This window comes from Pseudorca crassidens, chromosome 14 (assembly GCF_039906515.1).
Source record: "Pseudorca crassidens isolate mPseCra1 chromosome 14, mPseCra1.hap1, whole genome shotgun sequence".
Lineage (NCBI taxonomy): Eukaryota > Metazoa > Chordata > Mammalia > Artiodactyla > Delphinidae > Pseudorca > Pseudorca crassidens.
In genome coordinates, this window is record NC_090309.1 from 35002526 (window position 1) to 35019974 (window position 17449).

Here is a 17449-nt window from a genome sequence, read left to right on the forward strand (position 1 = left end):
AGGGTTTTTTCCAAACCACAAGACTGAGTCAGACAACCTGTACCCAGCATAAAGTATGGCCTCCTGCCACCAGTTTCTGCTCCAGGCACTGGATTAAGAAGGCAACTATCTTAATTCTAGGCCAGCTCTGAAGGAAGCAAGGATGACGAAATAATAGATGATAGATGATAGATAGATAGATGGATAGATGATAGACAGACAGATAGATAGATAATCCTTATACCTATATGGATATATAATAGACATATCTTTCTGCCTTTTCTGCCCCATCAAGCAATTCTACTCCTATTCCTTGGGGCAGGTACAACCAACTCTAGGGGAAAGTGTTCTGTTTGCCCCTCTTTCTCCCCTTCCCTTTCCCTCCTCTTGTCTGCCCTCTCTGATTCTCTCTAAACTAAAAGACGAGAGGAAGAAATGATATAAGGGTTTGACAGAAATGGCTAGAGCTGGTGAAAAAACAATTACTTCAGTTCTTTTTCCTACTTTAGTGCCCGTTCCAAGAAAAAGCTAAAAATTGAATGTTGGGGGAAATGAAAATATCAAGTGAAGAAAGTGTGAAACAGGGAAAAGATACCAAGTTTGAGTTCTAATTCCAATTTTCCATCAGAACTTAGAAGTAGGTTGATATTAAATAATAATAATAATAAAATAAAAGCCTAAGTATGCCCTGAGCAACACAATATCCCATTTTGTCACGAGCACACAGCTTCTGTCATGTAGCCTCACAGCACTCATCAGAAAGCATCTTGGGAGCACTAAGCCTAGGGTCGCTTTACAGGCTCATGGATGTTGGCCCTGCAGATGGAGGACAGTGTGGTGGCCTAAGTGTGCACAGCAGCAGTGAGGTGTCCACGCACAGACAGGCCTGGAAGCCAGCCCAGGGTCACTGGAGTGGGCAATTCCATACTCCCAAGTCCACAGATCATGGTCTCGAAGAGAAGACACAGGATCTATGGGGCATATCCACTTGGCCCTACAGATCTTTGCCCCATGGGCAAGACATAAGAGAAGACAGTCAGAGTGAAGCCCGGCGCCCAGGGCAGAAGCTGTCCTGCCCTGATTTAAGGAGAACAATTCAACTCTAATCTCTAACCTCCTAAACACATATTCTCTAGAAAGTCTCCTGGGCATCACAGAAAAAAGTGAATCCTCTCTTTCTCTCTTTTTCTTCCCATCCCCCTTTGAGATGAACACCACTGTACAGTGATAGTGATAGTTTAGGGAATAGGGATGAATATGCCTACCAGGGCTTGCGTGTAGTTTCCTGAATGTAGGAACAATGCCTTGTACCTTTTTATAGTCTTCACATTACCTATTACAGTCCCAAGCACATTAGCAGGCATAAAAATGCATGTCAATAAATACTGATTTTAGAACTCTGTTCCAAAATTGTCTAGTCTATTTTTGCCTATAATATGTAAAAAGTGTACCATGTACATGTACATATAGAGACTACAGATAATTTTCATCCCAATTGCACTAGTTGGTTACTAGGCTTACTCTTACTTCCTGGAATCACCTCCCTGCTAGACCCATGCCCAATACACCGTGTGACTCTTGTTGTCTATTTTTTCTCATTGAGGTTCACAGAGTGATCTGGTCCTTTACGAGCATTTGAAATGGAACGATTTCAGTAGTGCAACAGTACCAAATACATGAGTTTATGTACCAGTAAGAGGAGCTTACAGTTTCTATATCTTCTGGTTTCACAACACAGTATACCAGTTTCAATGAGTAATTTTGGGGTTTTACCAAATTGGTCTTTTTTTTTTTTTTTTTTAACGGTACGCGGGCCTCTCACTGTTGTGGCCTCTCCCGTTGCAGAGCACAGACTCCGGATGCACAGGCTCAGCGGCCATGGCTCACAGGCCCAGCTGCTCCGCGGCATGTGGGATCTTCCCGGACCAGGGCACGAACCCGTGTCCCCTGCATCAGCAGGCGGACTCTCAACCACTGCGCCACCAGGGAAGCCCACCAAATTGGTCTTTTATTTAAAGCTTCTTTATATCTAAAACTCTAGAGAACAGTTTTGTGGGACCTGAAATGTGCCAGAAAACTCAACCACATAAATTTAAAAAAAAAAAACAAAAAATACCATCATGCTGATAGAAAAAGCACATATTTCTAGGTTGAATATTTGACTGGAAAGCAGAAATAAGGTAAAATTGTTCAAGGTAAATTTCTGTATGTTGGACATCAGCAAGCCAATTCCCCATCACCAACGTTTATGCGGGTTTTTTCGTTTGTTTTTTCTAATAGGTACAGAATCTCAAGGCACTGAGGCAATTTTCCCTTTATAAAGTAGAGTTAGCTTTCCATCCTCCTCCTCCATCCCTGGATTAACCATCTACCCAGTGGCTACACACAAGAGCCATTTATATCTGCATTAAAAATGATTTGGTCTATGTATACTGCATTGTTTGACAGGAAAGATGGATGTTCACTGATAATTAAGTTTCAGCCTAAATGACATCATTCTGGAAGATAAGGGTCCCCTTATTCCCTCTCTGCTGGTTTTCTCATAGGATGCTGGGGTGGGGTGGGGGGGTGCAGACTTTGATGATTTTTCTAGGCCTTCTGATGAGAAGACAGTTCTGCAGCAACTCAGTTACCTCTGAACAACTAAAGGAAATTTTTTCTATCTAATTCATCAGCTATCTCTTGGTTCTTTGCTTTTGCACAAAGAGGACAAGGTGTAGAGCCTTGCCATTCCAACTAAACTTCCAGGTAATCCCTTGCAACATAGGCATTACCTGGAAGTTTACTAGAAATGGAGGATTTTATGTGGGATCAAAATCTGTATTTTAAAAAAAGACCCTCAGATGATTTTTCTACATGTGACAGTTTGAGAAATGCTGGCATAAGAGACATACATATGTACAATGGGCAGCTTTGTGAATAGGATGCATTGTTTAGGTTTTTTTCCCTGTTTTATACATCAGGCTTTGAGGGTTAGATTTTCAGACTTTCATATATTCCTTTCCCTTACTGTAATAGGAGAACTATAAAATTATTTTTTGCCTTATGTAATTCTCACATTACTCTGTGTGGGTAACGTAATCTTCCCAACCAAGTTATAAGGCAGCAACAATTTGGTAACCATTTTACCAAAATAAATTATTCCCCATTTATTGTATAGTGAATACATTTAAGATATTATACCAGATATTAGGGAGATGGTGTTCCAGAGAAGGCATCATCCCTGCCAACAATAATTATTTCTTTGTTTTTTACTTATTTGTTTTTTGTCCTTCACCATCACTGGACTGTAAACTCCAACAAGGCAGGGATCCTGTTGTTCCCTGTTATTCCTGCAACTCCTTCCACAATGCCTAGCATATACTATATGCTCAATAAATACGTGTTCAATAGATGGATGACTTTACAATATGGTAGAAAAAATAGGATTCATACACAAATATCTAAAAGCCTGGCATAAAGAATAAGTGCCATACGACCACATTGTTCAGACTTTCCTCTACTTCTGTAAAGCTGATCTGCCTAAAAAGGAGCTGAACCAATTCTTCACAAACTCTCCAAAAAACAGAAGAGGAGGGAACACATCATACCTCATTCTATGAAGCCGGTGTTCTTCTGATACCAAAACCAGGCAAGGACACCCCAAGAAATGAAAACTAAAGACCAATATACCTTATACCTTATACCTTATAAATATATACTCAAAATCCACAATATAGTGCAAGCAAACCAAAGCCATCAACATGTAAAAAAGATTACATGGCATGACCAAATGGGATTTATTCCAAGAATACAAGATTGGTTCAACGTATGAAAACCAATCAATGTAATGTGCCATAATACTAAATAAAGAACAAAAACCACATGATCAACTCAATTAATGTAGGAAAAAGCACTGACAAAATCCAACATCCTTTTGTCATAAAAACATTCAACAAACTAAGAATAGAAGGGAACTTCCTCAACCTGATAAAGGGCATCCGCAAAAAACCTATAGCTAATATCATACTTAAATGTAAAAGACAGAAATATTTCCGCCTAAGATCAGGAACAAGACAAGAACGTCCAATCTCACCACTTTTATTTATCATTGTAGTGGAGATTCAAGCCAGGGAAATTAGGTGAAAAGGGAAGGGAAAGGATGGGAAAGGAAGGGGAGGGGTGGGGAGGGGAGGAAGAAAGAAAAAGAAAAAATATAAGAAACATCCAGATTGGAAAGAAAGAAAACTGAATTTACAAATAACATGATCTTATTTATTGAAAATCCTAAGGAATCCACTGAACAACTATTAGAACCAATAAACAAGTTCAGCAAGATTGCATGATGCAAGTTCAATTTATAAAAATAAACTGTGTTTCTATACACTATTGATGAACAATCTGAAAATGGAATTAAGAAAACTATTCCATTTAAAATAACATCAAAAAATAACACACTTAGGGATAAATTTAACAAGAAAAATGCAACACTTACACTGAAAACTACAAACATGATGAAAGAAATTAAAGACCTAAATAAATGGAAAGACATCCTGTGTTCATGAATTGGAAGACCTAATATTGTTAAGATGACAATGCTCTCCAAATTCATCTAGAGATTCCAACAATCCTTATCAAATCTCAGCTATCTTTTTTTTTTTTTACAGAAACTGACAAACTGAACAAAAAATTCATATAGAAATGCAAGGGAACTAAAATAACTAAAACAATCCTTAAAAAGGACAGGGCTTCCCTGGTGGCGCAGTGGTTGAGAGTCCGCCTGCTGATGCAGGGGACACGGGTTCGTGCCCCGGTCCAGGAAGATCCCACATGCCACGGAGCAGCTGGGCCTGTGAGCCATGGCCGCTGAGCCTGCGCGTCCAGAGCCTGTGCTCCGCAACGGGAAAGGCCACAGCAGTGAGAGGCCCACGTACCGCCAAAAAAAAAAAAGAATCCGCCTGCCAATGCAGGGGAAACAGGTTTGATCCCTGGTCCAGGAAGATCCCACATGCTGCGGAGCAACAAAGCCCATGCACCACAACTACTGAGCCTGTGCTCTAGAGCCCGTGAGCCACAACTACTGAGCCTGCAAGCCACAACCACTGAAGCCCATGTGCCACAACTACTGAAGCCCGTGCGCCTAGAGCCCATGTTCCACAACAAGAGAAGCCACTGCAATGAGAAGCCTGCACACTGCAAGGAAGAGTAGACCCCGCTCACAGCAACTAGAGAAAGCCCGCGTGCAGCAACGAAGACGCAACATATCCAAAAATAAATTTATTTATTTTTTTTTTTAAAAAAAGAATGACAAAGTTGGATTTCTTCCCAATTTTAAAGCTTCCTATAATGCTACAATAATCAAAATTATGTGGTAGTGGAATAAGTTTAGACATCTAGATCAATGGAATAGAATTGGATGGCTAGAAATAAACCTATACATTTATGGTCAGCTGATTGTTGCCAAGACAATTTAATGGGGGAAAAATAGCCTTTTCAGCAAATGACTCTGGGAGAACTGGATACCTATTTGCAAAAGAATGAAGCTGGACCCCTACATCACACCATATACACCAAAATAGATTAAAAAACCTAAATATAAGATCTAAAACTATATAACTTAAAAGAAAATATAGGTGTAAGTCTTTATGACCCTGAATTATGCAATAGTCTCCTAGACATGACACCAAAAACACAAGGCACATGACACAAAAATAACAGATAAACTAGACTTCATACTTTAAAACTTGTGTGCCTCAAAGGACACTATCAAGAAAATGAAAAAAAAAAAGAAAATATTTGCAAATTATATATCTGATAAAGACTTGTATCCATAATATATAAAAAACATTTACAACTCAATGATAAAAATACAAAGTTAAGAAAAATGGGCAAAGGATTTGAATAGACAATTTTCCAAAGATGATATGTAAATGGCCGATAAGCACATAAGATGTTCAACATCACCAGGCGTCAGCCAAATGCAAATCAAAATTAAATGAGATAACACTCTTCACTTACTAGGATAGCTATAATCAAAACAAACAAACAAAAAACAGAAAATAACAAGTGTTAACAAGGATGTGGAGACTTGGCACCCTCACACATGGCTGGTAGGAATGTAAAATGCTACTGCCACCTTGGAACAACAGCTTGTCAGTACTGCCAAAAGTTAAGCATAGTGTTATCATATGACCCAGCAATTCCACTCCCAGCCATATACTCAAGGGAATTAAAAACATGTCCACACAAAGCTTATACATGGATATTCGTAGAAGCATTTTTTTATCATAGCCAAAAAGTGGAAATAACCCAAATACCCCTCAACTGAAAAATGATTAAAGAAAATATTGTATATACATACAGTGGAATATAATTTAACCATAAAAATTGATGAAATACTGATCCATGCCACAACACAGACGAACCTTGAAAACTCTGTGCTAAGTGAAAGAAGCCAAACACAAAAGACCACATATTGTATGATTCCATTTACATGAAATATCCAGAATAAACAACTCATAGAGACAGAAGGTAGATTAGTGGTTTCCAGGGACCTGGTAGAGGAGGGAATGGGTGCAGCTGTTAATGGTTACAGAGTTCTTTTGGGGGTGATGAGAATATTCTGGAATTTTAGAGTGATAATGCTTGCACAACTTTGTGAATATGCAAAAACTCACTAAATTGTACACTTTAAAAGGGTGACTTTTAAAGAATATGTATATCTATAACTGGGTCACTTTGCTGTACAGCAGAAATTGATACAACATTGTGAATTAACTATACTTTGATAAAAAAATTTTTAAAAAAATAAATAAGAGGGTGAATTTTGTGGTATATGAATTGTATCTCTATTTAAATAAAACTTGTATGGAAAAAGATGAACAACTTCCCCTTCTCTCCTACATTATAAAAAAATGGCATCTCTCTCATCCATTCTATTCTTTTATGGTGCATTTCCTGGGATTCACTGCCAAAAAAGAAGGATTCAAAATGCTGATGTCTCGATAAAGTGAATGACCATAACTGGTCCTTTTGTAAGAAAGTTGGTTTCCAATTTTTTGCTATCATTGAAAATTTCAGGAAGAACTAATCAAGTTGTCAGATGGTACATCAATAAAAATGACTTTTGGTGATAAATTACAATACGATTTTTAACATAACTCAGGATGATTTCAAGAAATTGAGTAACACTATTACAAAATTCCTTCTATTTGCACCTACTTATTTATGTGAACAAATTTTCTCAGAACTTACATTTATGACAATGAAAAGTAGGAATAAAATTGGTGTTGAAATCTTCCTCATTCTAGTAATAATATTCTTCCAAAATACATGAACTAATTGTAAAAAAGCTCTATCCATTTCATTAAGAGACGTGTTTCCAATAAATTTTACTCTTTATGTTTAATAATATTTCAAACTTTGAAATATATTTTAATTGTTTTTGATCAATTGAGTGCAATAGGTATTTGTAATGTTAACTCAAACCAGAATAAATACTTTAATGCTTCAAACCCAAAGGTTACAGGAAATTTTAAAAATAATAATGAAACTTTAATGTATATGTTTATTTTTGTGACGAAGAATTATGAGTGAATAATCAATAAAAGGCTTTAAATCATAAAGCAGTTAACAATAGAAAATTCCAACTGTTAAAGAAGAGCTTATTTGTATATTTTAAAATAAAATCTAGATTTTATTATATGTATAGACATAGAGTAAAAATTTATTTTAAAAAACTTTTTATTATAAAAATATTCCAAACATAAATAGCCTTAGCCTGAGAAAAGGGTTGGGCTAAGACAGTGCATGTTTAGAAATTATCATAAGGACTCCATGCTGATAGTTTCTTTTAGGAAGTAATCCTAAGGAACAGGACAGAGAGAACAAAAACAGGGTAACAGGGAAGGAGGAAAGACCCATCCAAGGGTATATTATCGAGTTGATCACACTGGAGGTTCCACTCGACGACTCAGAACAGCCAGGTAAGCTGTACTTCAGAACTGTCCAGAGCTTCTGCCCTTCACTTGTAAAGGATTGTCCCATGGAGTGTTAACTTCCCCACATTTTCAAATTTGTTCATGCCTCAGGATGACACCAGAGGTTCCTGCAGAAGTTCCACATGACAGGAAAGATTCATGGTGCAACTGAGGCCAGGTACTGCTCCAGGGGTTGCTACTACAGTGTCAAGGGTGGATCCAAAGCGTGTATGGTAGGCATAGGAGATGCCCACTGTATAAACTAAAGGAAATAGAATGCTATAATGAACACCAATACATGCAGCATCCAGCGTTGACAATTATCTTGCTTTATCTGTACCACTAACCATATCCTTACCTCCCATTTTTTAAATTTTTTAAAATGTTTTAATTGAATGAAAGATTCTTTAAGTTCTATAGTGCTTTACAATTTTCAAAAGTTTCACACACATGATTTCATATAATCCTATAATAACCCCTTTATAATCCCCTACCCCATATATTGCCCCTCCCCCATCTTCTCTCCGCACTGGTAACCACTAGTTTGTTCTCTATATCTGTAAGTCTGCTTCTTTTTTGTTTTATTCACTAGTTTGTCATATTATTTTTTATAAATTTATTTATTTTTGGCTGCATTGGGTCTTGGTTGCTATGTCGGCTTTCTCTAGTTGTGGCGAGCAGGGGCTACTCTTATTTGCAGTGCGCCAGCTCATTGCAGTGCACAAGCTCTAGGTGCATGGGCTTCAGTAGTTGTGGCACACAGGCACAGTAGTTGTGGCTCATGGGCTCTAGAGCACAGGCTCAGTAGCTGTGGTGCACGGGCTTTGTTGCTTCGTGGCATGTGGGATCTTCCCGGACCAGGGCTCAAACTCGGGTCCCCTGCATTGGCAGACGGATTCTTAACCACTGCACCACCAGGGAAGCCCTGTCATATTTTTTAGATTCCACGTATAAGTGATATCACACAGTCGTTGTCTTTCTCTGTCTGACTTATTTCACTTAGCATCATGCCCTCCCAGTCTATCCCTGTTGCTGCAAATGGCAAAATTTCATTCCTTTTTATGGCTGAGTAGTATTCCTTTGTGTGTGTGTGTGTGTGTGTGTGTGTGTGTGTGTGTGTGTGTGTGTACCACATCTTTATTCATTCATCTTAACTCCCATTGAATTTTGAAGTGAACCCCAGAGATCATGTCATAACATCTACACATATTTCAGTAGGGAATCTCTAAAAGATAAGAACTGTTTTTAACATAACACCAATCATGGCAACCTTAGAAGATTTTATTTTTTCTGACCTCTCAAAAGAAGTATATTATTTTATTTATAATCATCTTTCGATTATATCCTCCTCTGGAATTTTTGAGATTAACAATCCAATCTAATCAAAGACTGGTGCCTTAAAATCTAATCTATATTTACTTATGACCTTAGTTTGACTGGACCTACTGGTTCCAGGGGTAGAAAAAGACAAAAGGCAAAAGACACGAAAACTCACAACAACAACAAAACAAAAATACCAAAACAAACAAAAAAACCTCACCACTTAACCAGACACTTGAAAAGGAAGAGATAGAGAAAAAAAATCATTGGTCACATTCCCATTTTTTGCTATCAAACAGCTATTACATGTTTCCCATAGTTATTTTTAACCAAGTCCCAAAATTTAAAAATTGTGATCCAAGTACTAGGATTTCACATTTTAGATAATAGCACATTTTATTTGTTAGCTACTTGGAGTGACTCTTAACCTTCCAGCTCAAAATCTATGGAACATCTCTGTATATATGTACTCAAAAAATATAATAAAAGTAATCTTTTAATGAATCATGATGACTTCCGGGATTATCTGGTGCCTTTGTTGACATATGTCTGACTTTTGCTTTCTGTACCAGGCCTCAAGCTTCCCTCTGGAGCTACATCCAACTACCTATTAGAGATGAGAGCACGTGTTTAATCCAAGTTTAGAACCCACTAATGCTCCATAGGTATAGGGTTACAAACCAACTTGAATCTTTTGGTGTTCAACTTTGTTTGTTCTTGGCAAAGCTCAAAAAACTTAACAGGGCTCAAAAGATTTCTTGGACATGGACTTTAAGAAAAAGTATTTTGATGAGTAAAGCATAAATGAACCAGAACCCATATGGATCAAATTTTCCTCAAAATGCACATGGTCTAATAATTAATGGAAAAAGTGCTTCTAGCATGCATTTGGGGTTTTATCAAACCGCAAATATTCAGGAAAAAATAGTTTGATAGGTTCAAAGAACCCAAACTCTGATTTGATGCACCTACATTAATATCTCTTGATGTTGAATAAAAATGAGAACTATTTAGGTGTAATGGAAAACAGAGGCAGAACTTGTTCCAAAATTATGTGAATGAAAGAAAATAACATTAATGCTACAAAGTTCATCTTTGTTCATATTTGTTTTCTTAAATCCTTCTTTTGGGAATATCCAAGAATCTTTTAACTATACTCTATCTTAGCATATTAAGAGTTTTGAAAGAAATTATTGATTGTACTTGAAAAAGAAAACTGAATGAAATATTTTGAGATACATAATATGTCATGAAATTTTCTAAGTTATTTGCAAATATTTCTGCCAGTATCAATAAACCCCTAAAATTACAGGATAAACTGCATTAATTAAAGAGCAGCACTATGTATTTAGAACCTGGAAGTTGTGTTTTTGAATTCACAATGGTGCTGCTGTGTATCTTAGCAAAAAGTAATTTTACCTCTTTTCCACTAAGGCAATTACATTCAGCTACAGAGACATTTTCTCAGCAGAACCTGAACATTTAAACTTTATGTACATTTTAGTATGTTTATATCTCAAGGAACTCCCCTAACTTTGAAGAACTTTAATTCCTATTGAGCATATGAACCCTCTACAAATCTTGAATCAATCACAAATAAAAATGGCACTATTGGGCTTCCCTGGTGGTACAGTGGTTAAGAATTTGCCTGCCAATGCAGGGGACATGGGTTCAAGCCCTGGTCCGGGAAGATCCCACATGCTGTGGAGCAACTAAGCCCGTGTGCCACAACTACTGAGCCTGCACTCTAGAGCCCATGAGCCACAACTACTGAGCCCGCGTGCCACAACTACTGAAGCCCATGCACCTAGAGCCCGTGCTCTGCAACAAGAGAAGCCACCGCAATGAGAAGCCTGTGCACCACAATGAAGAGTAGCCCCCGCTCGTTGCAACTAGAGAAAGCCCGCGCACAGCAACAAAGACCCAATGCAGCCAAAATTAAATAATAAAAATTTAAAAGATGGCACTATTTTCTTTTTTATTATTCAATTTATTTAAACTGAAAAACAACACAAATATTTTGCCCATTTCTCTCACCCCCTCATCCCACCCCCACAACCACCAATATGTTCTTTGTATCTACAAGCCTGGTTTTTTTAACATATATGTATTTTTTAGATTTCACATATAAGAGAGATTATATGGTATTTTCCTTTCCGTCTGACTTATTTCACTTAGCATAATGCCTTTGAGGTCCATCCATGTTGTTGCAAATGGCAACATTTCATTCGTTTTATGGCTAAATTATATATATATATATATATATATATATATATATACCACAATTTCTTTATTCATTCATCCATTGATAGATCCTTAGGTTGTTTTCATGTCTTGGCTATTGTAAATAATGCTGCAATGAACACAGTGGTGCATATTTCTTTTGGAATTAGTGTTTTCATTTTCTTTGGATAAATACCCAGAAGTGGAATTGCTGGATCATATGGTAGTTCTATTCTTAATTTTTTGAGGAACCTCCATACTGTTTTCCATAGTGGCTGCACCAATTTACATTCCCATCAATGGTGTACAAGGGTTCCCTTTTCTCCACATTCTCACCAACACTTGTTATTTCTAGTCTTTTTGATAATAGCCTTTCTAACAGGTGTGAGGCAATATCTCACTGTGTTTTTTAGGTTTTTGTTTTTGTTTGTTTGTTTTAAATATTTACTTATTTGGCCCCGCTGGGTCGTAGTCGTGAGGATCTTAGTTGCGGCATACAGGATCTTTAGTTGCGACATGCAGGAATTTTTTGTTGCGGCATGCAGAATCTAGTTCCCTAACCAGGGATCAAACCCAGGCCCCCTGCATTGGGAGCATGGAGTCTTAACTGCTGGGCCACCTGGGAAGTCCCTCTCATGGTGGTTTTGATTTGCATCTCCCTGATGATTAATGAAGTAGAGTATCTTTTCATGTACTTGTTGGCGATCTGTAAGTCTTCTTTGGAAAAATGTCTATTCATATCTTCTGTCCATTTTTTATCAGATTGTCTGGATTTTTCCTATTGAGTTGTATGTGTTCTTTATATACTTTGGGTATTAACCCCTTATCAGATATAAGATTTGGAAATATTTTCTCCCATTTAGTAGCTTGCCTTTTCATTCTGTTAATGGTTTCCTTTGCTGTGCAGAAGCTTTTCAGTGTGATGTAGTCCCACTTGTTTATTTTTGCTTTTGTTCCTTTTGTTTTTGGTGTCAGATTCAAAAATTCATCTCTAAGACTTATGTCAAGGAGATTTCTGCCCAAGTTTTCTTATAGGAGTTTCATGGATTCAGGTCTTACATTCAATTCTTTAATCCATTTTGAGTTAATTTAGGGTATCATTTGGAAGTAGTGGTCAGTTTCATACTTTTGCATGTGGCTGTCCAATATTCCCAACACCATTTTTTAAACAGACTGTCTTTTCCACACTGTACATTCTTTTTCATAAATGAATTGCCCATATATCTGTGGGTTTATTTCTGGACTCTCTATTCTGTCCCATTGATCTATTTTTATGCCCATACCACACTGTTTTAATTACTATAGCTTTGAAATATTGTTTGTAATTAGGGAGTAAAATTGCTCCAACTTCGTTCTTCTTTCTCAAGATTGCTTTGGCTATTTGGGGTCTTTTGTGATTCCATACAAATTTTAGAACTGTTTGTATTACTTCTGTGAAAAATGCCATTGGAATTTTGCTAGGGATTCCATCTATAATTTGCTTTAGGTAGTATGGACATTTTAACAATATTATTTCTTCTAATTCATGAGCACAGAAGATCTTTCCATTTATTTGTATTGTCTTCAATTTCTTTTATTAAACTCTTATATTTTTCAATATAGAGGTCTTTCACTTCCTTGGTTAAATTTATTCCTACGCATTTTATTCTTTTGATGCAATTGTAAATGGGATGGTTTTCTAACTTATCTTTCTGATAATTCATTATTAGTATACGGAAACAAAACAGATTTTTTGTGTATTTTGTATCTGGTAACTTTACTGAATTTGTTTATTATTTCTATCAGTTTTCTGATTGAGTGTTTGGGGTTTTCTATATATAATATCATGTCATCTGCAAATAGTGACGGTTTTACTTCTCTCTTTCCAATTTAGATTCCTTTTTGTTTCTTTTTCTAGCCTAATTGCTCTGGCTAGGGCTTCCAAGACTAAGTTGAATAGAAGTGGTGGGAATGAGCATCCTTGTCTTGTTCCTGATCTTAGAAGAAAAGCTTTTAGCTTTTCACCATTGAGTATGATGTTAGGTGTGAGCTTGTTATATATGACCTTTATTATGTTGAGGTACATTCCCACTATAACTTCCTTGTTGAGAGTTTTTATCATAAATGGATATTAATTTTCTCAAATGTTTTCTATGCATCTATTGAGATGATTACTTTTATCATCATTTTATTAAAGTGGTGTATCACACTGACTGGTCTTTGGGTGTTAAACCATCCTTGAATCCCTGGGATAAATCCCACTTGCTCATGGTGTATGATCCTTTTAGCATATTGTTGAATTTGGTTTGCTAATATTTGTTGATGACTTTTGCATCTATGTTCATCAGAGATAATAGCCTGCAATTTTATTTTTTCATATTGTCTTTGTCTGGTTTTGGTATCAGGGTAGTGTAGGTCTTGTAAAATGAGTTTATAAGAACTCCTTCTTCTTCTATTTTTTGGAAGAGTTTGAGAAGTATTGATATTAATTCTTTGAATGTTTGGTAGGATTCACCAGTGAACCCATCTGGCCTTAGATTTTTGTTAATTGGGGGGGTTTTGATTACTCATTCAATCTCCTTACTAGTAATCAATCTGTTCAGACTTTCCTTTTCATCACGATTCAGTCTTGGTAGGTTGTGTGTTCCTAGGAATTTAACAGTTTATTCTTGGTTGTCCAGTTTTTTAGCATATAATTGTTCATAGTGGTCCCTTATGACCCGTTGCATTTCTGTGTTATCAGCTGTAATCTCTCCTCTTCATATTCTGATTATGTTTACTTGAGTCCCCTCTCTTTTTTCTTGGGAGTCTAGCTAAAGATCTGTCAATTTTGTTTATATTTTCTAAGAACCAGCTCTTAGTTTCATTGATTTTTTCCTATTTTCTTTTTAGTCTCTATTTCATTTATTTCTGCTCTAATCTTTGTTATTCCCTTCCTTCTACTAATTTTAGGCTTCATTTGTTGTTCTTTTTCCAGTTCCTTGAGGTGTAAAGTTAGGTTTTTATCTGAGACTTTTCTTGTTTCTTGAGGTAAGCATTTATTGCTATATACTATGTTTTCTTCATGTAGGCTTGAAGGTTACTATAGAAAATAATAGTTAACATATTTTCAGACAATGAACATGGAAATTTCACATAACTTTCAGCTAAATTTGAGTAGGATACATCAGACCAGTAAAATTAAGACAGAATTTTCTCGAACTGAGCTAGGCGATTGGTTCAAGATAGCAGAGTAGAAGGACGTGCACTCACTCTCTCGCAAGAGCACCGAAATTACAACTAATTGCTGAAAAATCATCAACAGGAAGACACTGGAACTCACCAAAAATGATACCCACATCCAAAGACAAAGGAGAAACCATCACAATAAAATCAAATCCCATAACTGCTGGATGGGTGACTCACAAACTGGAGAACAATTATACCACAGAGGTCCACCCACAGGAGTGAAGGTTCTGAGTCCCACTTCAGGCTTCCCAACCTGGGGGTCCAGCAACGGGAGGAGCAATTCCCAGAGAATAAGACTTTGAAGGCTAGTGGGATTTGATTGCAGGATTCTGACAGGACTGGGGGAAACAGAGACTCCATTCTTGAAGGGCACACATAAAGTACTGTGCACATCAGGACCCAGGGGGAAGGAGTAGTGACCCCATAGGAGACTGAACCAGACCAACCTGCTAGTGTTGGAGGGTCTCCTGCAGAGGCAGGGGTGGTTGTGGCTCACTGCAGGGACAAGGACACTGGCAGCAGAAGTTCTGGGAAGTACTCCTTGGTGTGTGCCCTCCCAGAGTCTGCCATTAGCCCCACCAAAGAGCCTGTAGCCCCCAGTGCTGGGTCACCTCAGGCCAAACAACCAACAGGGAGGGAACTCAGCCCCACCCATCAGCAGACAGGCAGATTAAAGTTTTACTGAGCTCTGCCCAACAGAGCAACACCCAACTCTACCCACCACCAGTCCCTCCCATCAGGAAGCTTACACAAGCCTCTGAGATAGCCTCATCCACCAGAGGGCAGACAGCAGAAGCAAGAAGAACTACAATCCTGCAGCCTGTGGAACAAGAACCACATTCACAGAAAGAAAGACAAAGTGAAAAGGCAGAGGGCTATGTACCAGATGAAGGAATAAGATAAAACCCCAGAAAAACAACTAAATGAAGTGGAGATAGGCAACCTTCCAGAGACAGAATTCAGAATAATGATAGTGAAGATGATCCAGGACCTCGGAAAAAGAATGGAGGCAAAGATCGAGAAGATGCAAGAAATGTTTAACAAAGACCTAGACGAATTAAAGAACAAACAAGCAGAGATGAACAATACAATAACTGAAATGAAAACTACACTAGAAGGAATCAATAGCAGAATAACTGAGGCAGAAGAATGGATAAGTGACCTGGAAGGCAGAATGGTGGAATTCACTGCCACGGAACAGAATAAACAAAAAAGAAAGGAAAGAAATGAAGACAGCCTAAGAGACCTCTGGGACAGCATTAAACACAACAACATTCGCATTATGGGGACCCAGAAGGAGAAGAGAGAGAGAGAAAGGACCCGAGAAAATATTTGAAGAGATTATAGTCAAAAACTTCCCTAACATGGGAAAGGAAATAGCCACCCAAGTCCAGGAAGTGCAGAGAGTCCCAGGCAGGATAAACCCAAGGAGAAACACAACGAGACACATAGTAATCAAATTGACAAAAATTAAAGAAAAAGAAAAATTATTAAAAGCAACAAGGGAAAAAAGACAAATAACATACAATGGAAATACCACAAGGTTAACAGCTGATTTCTAAGCAGAAACACTACAAGCCAGAAAGGAGTGGCATGATATATTTAAAGTGATGAAAGGGAAGAACCTACAACCAAGATTACTCTACCCAGCAAGGATCTCATTAGATTCAACAGAGAAATCAAAAGCTTTACAGACAAGCAAAAGCTAAGAGAATTCAGCACCACCAAACACAACAAATGCTAAAGGAACCTCTCTAAGTGGGAAACACAAGAAAAGAAAAGGACCTACCAAAGAAAATCCATAGCAATTAAGAAAATGGTAAAAGGTAAATACATATCAATAGTCATCTTAAATGTGAATGGATTAAATGCTCCAACCAAAAGACACAGGCTCACTAAATGGATACAAAAACAAGACCATATATATGCTGTCTACAAGAGACCCACTTCAGACCTAGGGACACATACAGACTGAAACTGAGGGGATGGAAAAAGATATTCCATGCAAATTGAAATCAAAAGAAAGCTGGAGTGGCAATACTCATAGCAGATAAAATAGACTTTAAAATAAAGAATGTTACAAGAGAAAAGGACACTACATAATGATCAAGGCATCAATCCAAGAAGAAGATATAACAATTATAAATATATATGCACCCAACATAGGAGCAACTCAATACATAAGGCAACTGCTCACAGCTATAAAAGAGGAAATTGACAGTAACACCGTAATAGTGGGGGACTTTAACATCTCACTTAAACCAATGGACAGATCAACCAGACAGAAAATTAATAAGGAAACACAAGCTTTAAATGACACAAGAGATCAGATAGATTTAATTGATATTTATAGGACAGTCCATCCAAAAACAGCAGATTACACTTTCTTCTCAATTGCACACGGAATATTCTCCAGGACAGATCACATCTTGAGGCACAAATCAAGCCTCGGTAAATTTAAGAAAATTGAAATCATATCAAGCATCTTTTCTGACCACAGCACTATGAGATTAGAAAACAATTACAGGGAAAAACACATAAAAAACACAAACACATGTAGGCTAAACAATACATTACTAAATAACCAAGAGATCACTGAAGAAATCAAAGAAATCAAAAAATACCTAGAGCCTGATGACAAAGGAAACACAACCATCCAAAATCTATGGGATGCAGCAAAAGCACTTCTAAGAGGGAAGTCTATAGCAATACAAGCCCACCTCAAGAAACAAGAAAAATCTCAAATAAACAATCTAAACTTA